Source organism: Amphiura filiformis, chromosome 15 (assembly GCF_039555335.1).
Source record: "Amphiura filiformis chromosome 15, Afil_fr2py, whole genome shotgun sequence".
NCBI lineage: Eukaryota > Metazoa > Echinodermata > Ophiuroidea > Amphilepidida > Amphiuridae > Amphiura > Amphiura filiformis.
The window spans coordinates 40788418-40802771 of record NC_092642.1 but is presented as its reverse complement, the minus strand read 5'-3'; the positions used below and the strand labels follow the sequence as shown (position 1 = coordinate 40802771).

Here is a 14354-nt window from a genome sequence, read left to right as displayed (position 1 = left end):
TGATTCAGACAGTCCACCTAACAGAGTTATAACTAGTCATGATTCAGACAGTCCACCTAACAGAGTTATAACTAGTCATGATTCAGACAGTCCACCTAACAGAGTTATAACTAGTCATGATTCAGACAATCCACCTAACAGAGTTATAACTAGTCATGATTCAGACAGTCCACCTAACAGAGTTATAACTAGTCATGATTCAGACAGTCCCTAACAGAGTTACCAGTCATGACTTAGACAGTCCACCTAACAGAGTTATAACTAGTCATGATTCAGACAGTCCACCTAACAGAGTTATAACTAGTCATGATTCAGACAATCCACCTAACAGAGTTATAACTAGTCATGATTCAGACAGTCCACCTAACAGAGTTATAACTAGTCATGATTCAGACAGTCCCTAACAGAGTTACTAGTCATGACTTAGACAGTCCACCTAACAGAGTTATAACTAGTCATGATTCAGACAATCCACCTAACAGAGTTATAACTAGTCATGATTCAGACAGTCCACCTAACAGAGTTATAACTAGTCATGATTCAGACAGTCCACCTAACAGAGTTATAACTAGTCATGATTCAGACAATCCACCTAACAGAGTTATATAACTAGTCATGATTCAGACAGTCCACCTAACAGAGTTATAACTAGTCATGATTCAGACAGTCCACCTAACAGAGTTATAACTAGTCATGATTCAGACAGTCCACCTAACAGAGTTATAACTAGTCATGATTCAGACAATCCACCTAACAGAGTTATAACTAGTCATGATTCAGACAGTCCACCTAACAGAGTTATAACTAGTCATGATTCAGACAGTCCACCTAACAGAGTTATAACTAGTCATGATTCAGACAGTCCACCTAACAGAGTTATAACTAGTCATGATTCAGACAGTCCACCTAACAGAGTTATAACTAGTCATGATTCAGACAGTCCACCTAACAGAGTTATAACTAGTCATGATTCAGACAGTCCACCTAACAGAGTTATAACTAGTCATGATTCAGACAGTCCACCTAACAGAGTTATAACTAGTCATGATTCAGACAGTCCACCTAACAGAGTTATAACTAGTCATGATTCAGACAGTCCACCTAACAGAGTTATATAACTAGTCATGATTCAGACAGTCCACCTAACAGAGTTATAACTAGTCATGATTCAGACAGTCCACCTAACAGAGTTATAACTAGTCATGATTCAGACAGTCCACCTAACAGAGTTATAACTAGTCATGATTCAGACAGTCCACCTAACAGAGTTATAACTAGTCATGATTCAGACAGTCCACCTAACAGAGTTATAACTAGTCATGATTCAGACAGTCCACCTAACAGAGTTATATAACTAGTCATGATTCAGACAATCCACCTAACAGAGTTATAACTAGTCATGATTCAGACAGTCCACCTAACAGAGTTATAACTAGTCATGATTCAGACAATCCACCTAACAGAGTTATAACTAGTCATGATTCAGACAGTCCCTAACAGAGTTATAACTAGTCATGATTCAGACAATCCACCTAACAGAGTTATAACTAGTCATGATTCAGACAGTCCACCTAACAGAGTTATAACTAGTCATGATTCAGACAGTCCACCTAACAGAGTTATATAACTAGTCATGATTCAGACAATCCACCTAACAGAGTTATAACTAGTCATGATTCAGACAGTCCACCTAACAGAGTTATAACTAGTCATGATTCAGACAATCCACCTAACAGAGTTATAACTAGTCATGATTCAGACAGTCCCTAACAGAGTTATAACTAGTCATGATTCAGACAGTCCACCTAACAGAGTTATAACTAGTCATGATTCAGACAGTCCACCTAACAGAGTTATAACTAGTCATGATTCAGACAGTCCCTAACAGAGTTACTAGTCATGACTTAGACAGTCCACCTAACAGAGTTATAATGAGTCATGACTTAGACAGTCTACCTAACAGAGTTATAACTAGTCATGACTTAGACAGTCCACCTAACAGAGTTATAATGAGTCATGACTCAGACAATCCACCTAATAGTTCTCATGAGTCATGCCTCAGACAGTCCACCTAATAGATAGGCCTATATAATGAGTCATAACTCAAACAGTCCATCATAAAGAATTGCAAAGAGTCGCTTGACTCCAATGATGTGACAGTAAGGATATTCAGTGACTGGAGTTAATATCTCAGAAATCAAAAAGTCACTCAAGCTACAAATCAAGCTAAATCACACAACAGTCGACCTGAATTTTTTTGTGAAATATTACAACTTTGTCATCTTATCCCCCTTCTCATATCCCTAGCAATATCTGTTTGCAAGGAACGCGAATAAAAAGTTGCTGTTCATTTTGTAGCACATTGTATCTAATGTTGAATATACCTGAAGGGGTAGTATCATCAGCTTGTATCCAATATCTGACTTCCTTCTCAAACATGTAGAAGTCCCAGTCAATTATGTCAGTACAGAATGGATCCATTGTAAACACACTGCTAAGTAGTGTATTTGCTTCCGTCAGAACCAATATAAAGCTTGTTTTTATACTCAGACATTATATTATACAGCTGGTTTGATTTTCCTATCGGTAGACAAGATAATATTTGGGAAGTCTGTGTGGTATCAAAACTATTACTATATTGCATCTTTATGAACACCTGTGCTGTGGGTATGGAAGATGGCACTAACGGCTGATTTATCAGCCTCTAATCAGTAATAACTTATTTGATTGGTTATAAAGAGAGCTATATCACATATTTAGCCAATCAGAGATATTGTTAAGAATATATAGTAAGGCTGAAGGGGATTCAGCTTAAAATTGCTCAGAAATCTAAAGCGCTGTTAAATAAAAGCACTGAAAACTCACTGACATCAGAAATGAACACTGAAATGTAAAGCTTAAATTATCACCAAAATGACTGAACACCAAGGAAACTTCCCAAGGTTATTCCACTGATCACACTGAAACTCACCAATGCTGAAATTGTCAAATTTTCAGTGATCATTTCAGTGTCATTTTAGTGTTCATTTCCGATTTCAGTTATTTTTCAGTGCTTTACTTTGATGTTTATGTATATGGGGCACTGTAGAAAAACAATAGAGCACATGTGGGTTAAATTACATCTACATTATTGATATGTGTTCTTTTAAATAAGATGCAGCTTACAAAGCCAAAAAATATCACTTCAGCCAGGGTTGCTTGATTTAAATCACATGAATTTTTTTTCAAAAAAATCACTGATTTAATCCTCTTTTTTTCATTTTTTTACCATTTTTGATAAATGTAAGTTAATTTCTTTCTTAAATTCATCTTCAAGGTGCAGAATTCAAAAGGTTTTCCCCATTATTTTACCTTACTCATGAAATTTTCACATGTAAAAACACATTTTGATTTTTTGTAAATACCTGATAGGATTGTGCATATGTCTAGCATTCCACTGGTCTCGGTTTACTTTATCATGGGGTATAGCAGTTCTTGGAATTAAAATTTTTGTTAAAAATAAATAAAAATAATTCGATTTAAATAAAAAATTAAAAAACCAGCAACTCTGACTGCAGCTATATCTACCAATGCAGCTTATATGATATAACTGTATCACTGTATGTGGTTTCTCCAATAAAATGTGCCAGTGTCGATATCATTTAATAAGTGGTTTGTGAACAATGAAATATTGGCTATTAGTAAAATGCTGAATAAACTAGCTTTGAAAATCTGTTCAGCATGTTTCTGTTGATGCATTTGAGATTTGTAATTTCCTTTACCCAATATTGTCACTTAGAAAAATTAGGTTTTCAATGAACAATATGCTTTGCCTGAGTTTATTTCATCCAGATTTATATTGAGGTTGTAAAATAAATAGACCAGTACATGCAGACCTGGATTTCTACGCCTATATGCATTCAACTATTATGAGAGATCTGCCATAGTTGGATTTTGTCACATGTGGGGAATGTGTTTTTTGGTAAATACCCAATTCTAATCAATATTTATTGGCATTGTGGAAAACAAAAGAATACAGAATTTTGTGTAGTACCTTATGTGGGTTATTAGGACAATTTACACGTGGATCACAAACATTGAAGCATGCATTAAAATTGATGTAAGGCTCTATAGCTCTAAGATAAAGGAAATTGCCTAATTGAATCATGCAAGAAGTAGCTTTCCCCTAGAAATCCTTGTAGGATAAGCAAAGTAAGATGAAGAGGTACACTGATTTGTTTGTTGTTAGAATGATTTGTTTTGTAATATATTCAACAAAATCCCAAGAGGCATGTTGTTGTTGTGATTACTGTAAGTTTACTATGCACAGTACTCAAGAGATCGAGTTCCATCCATGCTTGCTTTTGTTTTGTTTACTATTTTGTTTGGGCACTGCTAGACTATTATCAATTGTGCTGTATTCGTGTTGCGACTCTCCTCTATGTCTAGCATGGGACGACACGAACGCAACAAATTCGCCTGTGGCTATATTCCGACTTGCTTATAACCCACTAAATTCCGAGTGCACGTCTTATCTGATGGTCAATTTAACAATTTGTGGAGAGATTGAGATGACTTTTGTTTGGTGAAGTACTGAACATGCTGAAGTTGAGTGGTGGAATGTTTGAATCCTAAAATAGTTTGAAATAAATGGGCTTCACCAGGTAGCTAATTGATAATTGACCTGTGACCTTATTACACCTGGTTTATCACAGCAAATTCCTTCATGGCTTCTGTTTATAACCTGTTAATACACACCTATGACGTCGCGCTATTGTTTTACCGCTCCATTATTTTCCACGAATGGAGCGATGATAACAATAACACGCCATTCGTAAATGCCTTTCTCTTTTCTCTGAAAAAGCAAACACTTTTCAGGGAAAAGTACTGGCATTTACGAATGTAGTGCGCACTTTTGTATTTAATGTGATCATCGCTTCATTCATGCAAAACAATGATACGAAAAAACAAGAAAATGATTTTCATTAATACAATAAATTGAGGAAGCGGATAGCAACATTTGCACAGTATTGTCATGGGACCTGAGAGCACATCAGACATATCGAATTGCATGCTGAATACGAGGATTGTCCCTATATCTAATAATAATAATAATTTTGATTTTGTGAAATTAGCGATATAATACAAATTATTAAAATTTCATATTTTTATATTTTTCCAAATGTAACAGTCCTCGAAGTAAACTTTATAAATCTAATGATATGTAATTAAACTATAGGCCTATGTAGCTGTGATGAAAAGCCGACTCAATTGAAAATTTGACCTTTCATATAGAACTTAAACATTTGTTTCCAAAAAGACCTACATTTTTAGTGTTTTGAGGAAAAAATCTATATCTTTAATAATGAAGGTCACAATTTTCATATGATTGACGGCTGTTCAACCCAACTTCCTACTATTTACTGCATATCGTTAGATTTATACAATTTACTTTGAGGACTGTTAAATTTCAAAAATATCAATTTTTAATAATTTGCCTTAAAATGTGTATTGTATCGCTAATTTAATAAAAATCTAAATTATTTGATATCAGAAGGATGTGTCTGATTTGCTCTTAGGTGCCACAAACAAAATACGTAAAAAGCGCCGCTATCCGAGCCCTTACAATGCAATCTGTGAAAAGCAAGTCAAGATCAAAACGGGCAGGTTAAATTGTTGGCTAAGTACGTTGTACTTATTATGCAAGATGTGTTTTACCCTCACTTAGGCTTTACTTCGTAGGCCTTTACTTTTATTTATTTGGATCTTTCTTTCTACGCTTACTGTTTTTTATAACACTAGTGCACCTGCGGCTGTGAGAGCCCAGATGCTGTGAGAGCACTGGCATGATAGTGATACTGTTTGACCCCAGATGACCTTTGAACTCAGATGACCTTGGTGCAATTTTTTCATGCTCCCTCAGTTATATGAAGGATTCCACCTATCAAGTTTAAGCCCAATAGGGCAAAGTTTAAATTTAGCCCTACATGACCTTTGACCTCGGTTGACCTCAATTTTGTTTTGTGCATATATTCCCTCGTATCAAGGATTGCACCCACCAAGTTTGAACCCGATACTACAGGACAAAGTTTGAAATCCATGACCTTTGACCTTTGACCTCGGATGACCTCTATATAATGTTTTTCATGCTCCTCTCATACGAAGGTTTCGACCCACCAAGTTTGAGCCTGATCGGACAAAGTTTGAAATTTGACCCCTCCGTAATGACCTTTGACCTCGGTTGACCTCGATTTTATTTCGCGCATTATATTCCCCTCCTATCAAGGATTCCACCCACCAAGTTTGAACCCAATAGGACAAAGTTTGAAATCCATGACCTTTGACCTTTGACCTCTGATGACCTCCATATAATGTTTTTCATGCTCCTCTTATACAAAGGTTTCGACCCACCAAGTTTGAGCCCGATCGGACAAAGTTTGAAATTTGACCCCTCCGTAATGACCTTTGACCTCGATTTTATTTCACGCATTATATTCCCCTCCTACATGTATCAAGGATTCCACCCACCAAGTTTGGGCCCGATCGGACAACGTTTAGAATTTTGACCTTTGACCTTGACCTCCGATGACCTTCAAAACCACATGGCCAACATGCTTTTCCCGATACCTATCTATATGCGAAATTTCAGCGCGATGCGTCGAAGCACGGCGAAACGCATAGCTTGACCCCTCCGTAATGACCTTTGACCTCGATTTTATTTCACGCATTATATTCCCCTCCTACATGTATCAAGGATTCCTTGAGCCCGATCGGACAAAGTTTGAAATTTGACCCCTCCGTAATGACCTTTGACCTCGATTTTATTTCACGCATTATATTCCCCTCCTACATGTATCAAGGATTCCACCCACCAAGTTTGGGCCCGATCGGACAACGTTTAGAATTTTGACCTTTGACCTTGACCTCCGATGACCTTCAAAACCACATGGCCAACATGCTTTTCCCGATACCTATCTATATGCGAAATTTCAGCGCGATGCGTCAAGCACGGCTAAACGCATAGCTTGACCCTCCGTAATGACCTTTGACCTCAATTTTATTTCACGCATTATATTCCCCTCCTACATGTATCAAGGATTCCACCCACCAAGTTTGGGCCCGATCGGACAACGTTTAGAATTTTGACCTTTGACCTTGACCTCCGATGACCTTCAAAACCACATGGCCAACATGCTTTTCCCGATACCTATCTATATGCGAAATTTCAGCGCGATGCGTCAAGCACGGCAATGTAAACGCATAGCCGGACAGACAGATAGACAGACAGACAGATAGACAGATAGACAGATAGAGACCGCTTATTATTTTATTAGTACTAGTGCACCTGCGGCTGTGAGAGCCCAGATGCTGTGAGAGCACTGGCATGATAGCGATACTGTTTGACCCCAGATGACCTTTGAACTCGGATGACCTTGGTGCAATTTTTTTCATGCTCCCCTCAGTCATACAAAGAATTCCACCTATCAAGTTTAAGCCCAATAGGGCAAAGTTTAAATTTAGCCCCTACATGACCTTTGACCTCAGTTGACCTCAATTTTGTTTTATGCATGTATTCCCTCGTATCAAGGATTGCACCCACCAAGTTTGAGCCCGATAGGACAAAGTTTGAAATTCATGACCTTTGACCTCGGATGACCTCCATATAATGTTTTTCATGCTCCCCTCATACGAAGGTTTCGACCCACCAAGTTTGAGCCCGATCAGACAAAGTTTGAAGTTTGACCCCTCCGTATGACCTTTGACCTTGGTTGACCTCGATTTTATTTTGCGCATTATATTCCCGTCCTATCAAGGATCCCACCCACCAAGTTTGGGCCCGATCGGACAAAGTTTGAAATTTTGACCTTTGACCTTGACCTCCGATGACCTTCAAAACCACATGGCCAACATGCTTTTCCCGATACCTATCTATATGCGAAATTTCAGCGCGATGCGTCGAAGCACGGCGACATGCATAGCCGGACAGACAGATAGACAGACAGATAGACAGACAGATACAGCCCGCTTATTATTTTATTAGTAAAGATAGATTTTTTTTCCTTCTTTATATTTTTATACGTTTTCAGTGGCTTAGGCCCTACATATAATTTGTCATATTTTGGGCAACATTGCTACATATACATAATACACATTCTGTATCAATGTATTTAGGCCTATGAATCTGTTTATTTTCAAATCGTTCTCTTCGGGCATGTTTAATAATGATAAAAGCCACAGTAGGTCTATTTTCTGTATAATTTTTATTTGTCATTAGTATATTTGATGTTTCATCTGATGGTATTTTGGCATGCTTGAATATTTACTTACATCGATCAGTAGGCCTATCCGATACCGTAAAACGGGTAACTTTGGGCACTTTTCAGAGTTTTTAAACCACTGCTTCCAAACAAAACCAAATATATTTCTAATTATCTCTTTTTTATGACGTTAGGGTTCCCTTCTACACCTTGAAGTTGAAAAAGATTTTTGAATAATTTTGAAAGGGTGCCCTAGGGGTTGAAAATAGCCTGACCAAAGTTACCCGCATTTGGGGCAACTTTGGTCAGAGTATTACATTCCATGAAGAAAAGAAAATGAAAAAATTGATCTTCGCTGTATATGGGCAAGGTTTTGTTTTTGTGACATTTATCCCCATGCAAAATTAAGCAAGCACGCATCCTTGCTCACAAATATCGATTTTATTTTGTCTGAAAAAATGTAAAAAATGCTCATTTTTGGTCAAAAATGCCAATATTTTCGTAAGTTTCAAAGAAATTGGACATGAGCGACTTCTTCCAAATATATTTCTTAACAAATTGAGACCAAATATGACTAAAAACAATATTGCTGTACGGAAATATGACCATTTAAAAAATATATTTGAACGACCAAAGTTACCCGCGCCGAAGTTACCCCCATTATACGGTAATTAAATATTACAATGTTAGGGACGCTCCATTTGATTTCGGAAGGGGACTGGAAGTTGAGGTGGCTTTTATTTCGCGTCGAAGGCGGCGAAGTTTGTTTTGTTTTTTGCCGACAAAGTTCAAGGACAATAATAGGCCTAGGTAAAATGTGTTGTAGTACATTTAAAATTTTTGTACCTTTTCGTACCTGATTTTGGTCCTTCTGCTGCGAATCAACGATATATATCCTCGGAATGATTCCATTACAAAATTATCCAAGATAAACAATAGTGTCCATAATTGCATGGTTGTTCCAAAATCGTAAACTCGATTCACAGAGAAGAGTATCATTGCTCAGGTATAGCGATAGGTGTAGTTTTCTTGAGGTTGACAACTGTAATGACCATTTCATATGAGCCTATACATGCTATATGACCTTTTTGCCAATTTTCCTTATTATGCAAAATAGAGACCTAAACGCAACATGACGCCTTAACTACTTCAACAGTTAATACATTAGAAGTGGGCATAAAGAACTATTGATGGTCTAATCACTTTAATGATTTTACGAATCTACGTTTATTCAATTTGTGTAACAAACATTTTAAATCTTTATAATTCAAGAAGGTGGTTACGGATGATTTGAACTAAACACCTGGATCGTGATATGATGGGTATTTCTATAGAAATTTTACATAAAGCTGAGTCGGACTATTTTTGCACTCGCACCTAAAATTTAGTACGATCATTATATTAGTGTATTGTCCGGCATCAATGAGTAATTGATCAATTTGTAAAGAGCAACCTATTTCAATAACACTCCATTCGTGAAAAATAATGGAGCGGTAAAACAATAGCGCGACGTCATAGGTGTGTATTAAGTCGGTTAATGGCAGCGGATTAGAGCGTGAGTGGGTAAGAATGGCTGAGCGGAGCGGCTTGAAGCCATTCTTACCCACTCACGCTCTAATCCTTGGCCATTATCCTATACTTAAATTCCAAGTGCGCATCTCAGCTGATGGTCAATTTTTAAATTGTTAAAACAATTTATGGAGTGATTGGGAGTTTTGTTTGGTGAAGTTGAGCAGTTTAGTATTTGAATCCTAAAAATAGTTTGAAGTAGATAGTCTTCACTATGTAGCTAATTGATAATTGACCATATGATTAAAGGACTCAAATGGATCTTCATCAACTGTAGTGCCATTTAATACTGTCCTTAAGTGCAAAAATATCTGCACATATTTTACATTACAGAAATCTGCATAATTTTTCACCATTCAATAGATATCCGAAATTACATATAGGTCAACCAACCAACGGAGAGACTGTGTGTTCATGTATATAGGTTTGGTGTTGGTAATACACTGATTTGTTTGTTACTGGAGTGATTTGTTGTGCAATATATTCAACAAACTCCCCAGAGGCACATTGTTGTTATGATTACTGTGAACTAACTTTGCTCAGGGATTGAGTTCCATCCATGCTTGCTTTTGTTTTGTTTAGTATTTTGTTTGGGTACTGCAAGACTAATTTGAATTATGTTGTGATTTTCCTCTTGCATGGGATGACATAAATGCAACAAATTCCCCTGTGGCTAAATTCTGACTTGTCTATAACCTGTTAAATTCCAAGCACACATCTTATCTGATGGTCAATTTAACAATTTGTGGAGAGATTGAGATGACTTTTGTTTGGTGAAGTACTGAACATGCTGAAGTTGAGTGGTGGAATGTTTGAATCCTAAAATAGTTTGAAATAAATGGGCTTCACCAGGTAGCTAATTGATAATTGACCTGTGACCTTATTACACCTTGTTGATGATGACCCGATCACAGCAAATTCCTTCATGGCTTCTTGTTTATAACCTGTTAAATTCCAAGTGTGCATCTCAGCTGATGGTCAATTTAACAATTTATGGAGTGATTGGGAGTTTTGTTTGGTGAAGTTGAGCAGTTTAGTATTTGAATCCTAAAAATAGTTTGAAGTATAGTCTTCACTATGTAGCTAATTGATAATTGACCATATGATTAAAGGACTCGAATGGATCCTCATCAACTGTAGTGCCATTTAGTACTGTCCTTAAGTGCAAAAATATCTGCACATAATTACATTACAGAAATCTGCATGATTTTGCACCATTCAATAGATATCTGAAATTACATATAGGTCAACCAACAGAGAGACTGTGTGTTCATGTATATAGGTTGGGTGTTTGTAATTCACTGATTTGTTTGTTATTGAAGTGATTTGTTTTGCAATATATTTTAGTATTTTGTTTGGGTACTGCAAGACTAATTTGAATTGTGCTGTATTTATGTTGTGATTTTCCTTTTGCATGGGATGACATAAATGCAACAAATTCCCCTGTGGCTAAATTCTGACTAGTATATAACCTGTTAAATTCCAAGCACACATCTTATCTGATAGTTGGTCAATTTGACAATATGTGGCGAGAGATGACCTTTTGTTTGGTGAAGTTGAGTAGTTGAATATTTGAATCCTAAAATAGTTTGAAATTAATGGAATTCATTAGGTAGCTAATTGATAATTGACCGTATGACCTTATTGACAAAACAAAGCTTATGATTTCACTAATAACCCATGTAATTCAACACTTATAATTCAGGCATTGTAGTCATGTTTTTCTTATTTCTGTGTGTCTGTCTGGCTGCTTGTCAGTCTTTACTATAAACTGATGTAAGCCTAAGTCTTGGTGAATTTTTAATCACAACGCTATCTTCAGTAGATAGCAGATATCAGACACACAATAATTCTGCTTGAAAAAAATTTAACCAGCTTTCTTGATCAAATTGTACTCAAAATGAGTTAATTAGATGGGATGACATAAATGCAACAAATTCCCCATGGCTAAATTCTGAATTCCGAGCACACATCTTATCTTATGGTTGGTCAATTTAACAATATCTGGAGAGATACGACTTTTGTTTGGTGAAGTTGAGCAGTTGAATATATTTGAATCCTAAATATAGTTTGAAATAAATGGAATTCATCAGGTAGCTAATTGATAATTGACCTTATTGACGAAAAATACAAATGCAAAAAATTCCCTTATGGTTTGTTTATTACCCACTAAAGTGCACGTCTTATCTGATGGTCAATTTAACAATGCAGTGATTGGGATGACTTTTGTTTGGTGAAGTGGAGTAGCGGAGCATTTGAATCTTAAAATACATGTAGTTTGAAATGAATGGGCTTCACCGGGTAGCTAATTGGTAATTGACCATATAAATAAAGGACTCAACATGGATGCTCATTATCTGTAGTGCCATTTAATGCTATCCTTGTATGCAAAAAGTCTGTGCATAATAACATAATCTGCATTAAGCTTGCGCCATTCAATAGATGTTCGTGGTTCTATGTTCTAGCTTGTTCTAATTCAGATATTGCAAAGGTGAACTTTGTTGTGCTAGCTCAAATCTAAATCTCCATAGCTTTTTAAGTATGTAGGCTAATATATACAAGAGTAGTACAGTCTATGCTAAAAACAAGAATTTGGCAAAATTAAAACAATATAAACACAACAATATCTCCAATATCAACATGTTTATAATCTAGTGTCAATAAATAAAGTGGCACTTTTAGTGTGATTTCTAAAGTTACTATATCAAATTATGCTCAGAAGCATCATTAAGTAGTGTAAACATGGTCTTAATTAGGACTAGCTCTCAAGCACTCAACATGCAGTTTTACAAATGAATGAACTTGACATTATCCCGCAATGTTAGTCCTTCGAGAAGGACCACATCTATCAGCAAGGCTGAGCGCCTCGCTATTTAGTTTTTAACCTCAGCCAAGAGTCTCTCAGCCCTCGGCCTCACTACATAGTCAAGAGTCTTCTTCACGGACCACGTAATGTATTTAATTCAGTGTGCAGTATTCCCAAGGCCAAGAGAAAGTAACCACATGAAGGAAAACATAGTCATGTAACTCAATTAAAATTGCAGATTATGTGCTTAATGCTAGTGAATTGTGTTGTTCTTTGTGATGAAGCGTGCTTTTCTTTGCGACAAAGTGTTTTTCTTTGTGATGGGTATGACTTTCTCATTACAACATTAATAGTGTAATTAGTATGCTTGCCTTCAACCTTTTAATTAACAAATATATTGTATAAGTGGAAATTTTTGCGCTACATTAATTTTCACGCTTTACACATTACAAGCTGCTACCGCAAAAATAACAACATGCAAATATATTCCTTCTGCTTCTGTGTTTAGGTCATGTAAGGCAAAAAAAAAAAAAGGTTAGTCTCAAAGCTTATGCAGCGTTTGTAAAATCCACGATTTGACAAAAAACAAATTGACAATTTTTTTATTTCAAAAAAAAAAAAATTGTATAGTTTTTCCAGAAAAATCGATGAAAATCAGACTTTTTCTCAAAATACCATCTAAAAAAAGTCAGGAATAAAAAAATAAAAAAATCGCATTTCGCATTCGTTTTTCAATTTCTCGTGAGCTTTGAGACAAAGCTTTTTTTTTTTTGGCCTAAGGAAACTTATAATAGCGAATTTAAATCAAGGAAAATCATTTCAAAATTTGCAAAGCGCGAAAAATCAATCACACAAAAATGATAACTTTTACAGTATGCTTATGTAATATTTTCATACCTTAGGGCAAACACGTCCAGGGTAATTATTTTGTATTAACATGATTAAGGCGGCGCATGTAGCATTAAAAACTTCAATGCCAGCAGGCAGCTACATTTGCTACAATTTTATTGCATGTAACAAGCCCAAATTGAATTTCCACTGGAGGCAGCAATCTTTGTTACAAGTTTGCTACATGTAACAAGCCCAACTTGATTTCCCACTGAAGGCAGCTATATTTGCTACAAGTTTGTGTCACATATATGCAAGCCCAACTTGAATTCCCATTGCTATCTGCAGTAGACAGCAATCTGTAACGTGTGGCGTATTATTATTAACGGATCATTCCCCTGCGCTGTAATTTTACTCCTCTTCATTTACTATAATTTGCTTAGCTTTGATGGTTCATAAGATTAGACAGTATATTTAAACAGCAGTATAGCTTTCTAATAGGATAGGATTAGGTCTCAATGCGATTAAATACCAGGTTTAGATATCAAGACAGATTATCATGCAGGAGTATTTTGTGAGGGCCAAGTAAAAAAATAAAGTTTTAAACAAATTAAAAAATTCTCATCTGGAATGTTTGGAAAATAAGAGATTGTCTGTCTCTTTGTGTCTGATTCCCAATATTTTGGAATTATATCTTGCAACAGGTTTTATAAGGAGCTGTATGGTGTAAGCATTCTATTATATGGGACCAAATTGGTTCCTTCGACAGGCCTTGTCTTTTGAAAATTGCTGGCGAGTGATAAATTACTCTCCTCAAAACTTGCCAGGTGAGCTGTAGGCGAGTGATTTTAATCACTTTTATTATTATTACACCAAATGTAGGCGAGTGATAAAAAGCTCTCCTCAGCTTCATT

The 14354-nt window shown here is 36.2% G+C and overlaps 1 protein-coding gene across 4 annotated transcripts in view; it reads left to right on the top strand.

The window, feature by feature from the left end:
• The window catches only part of LOC140171644 (phosphopantothenoylcysteine decarboxylase-like), a 182197-nt gene that overhangs the window by 97039 nt on the left and 70804 nt on the right, over positions 1-14354 (top strand). The gene's annotated exons all lie outside the window — the stretch shown is intronic.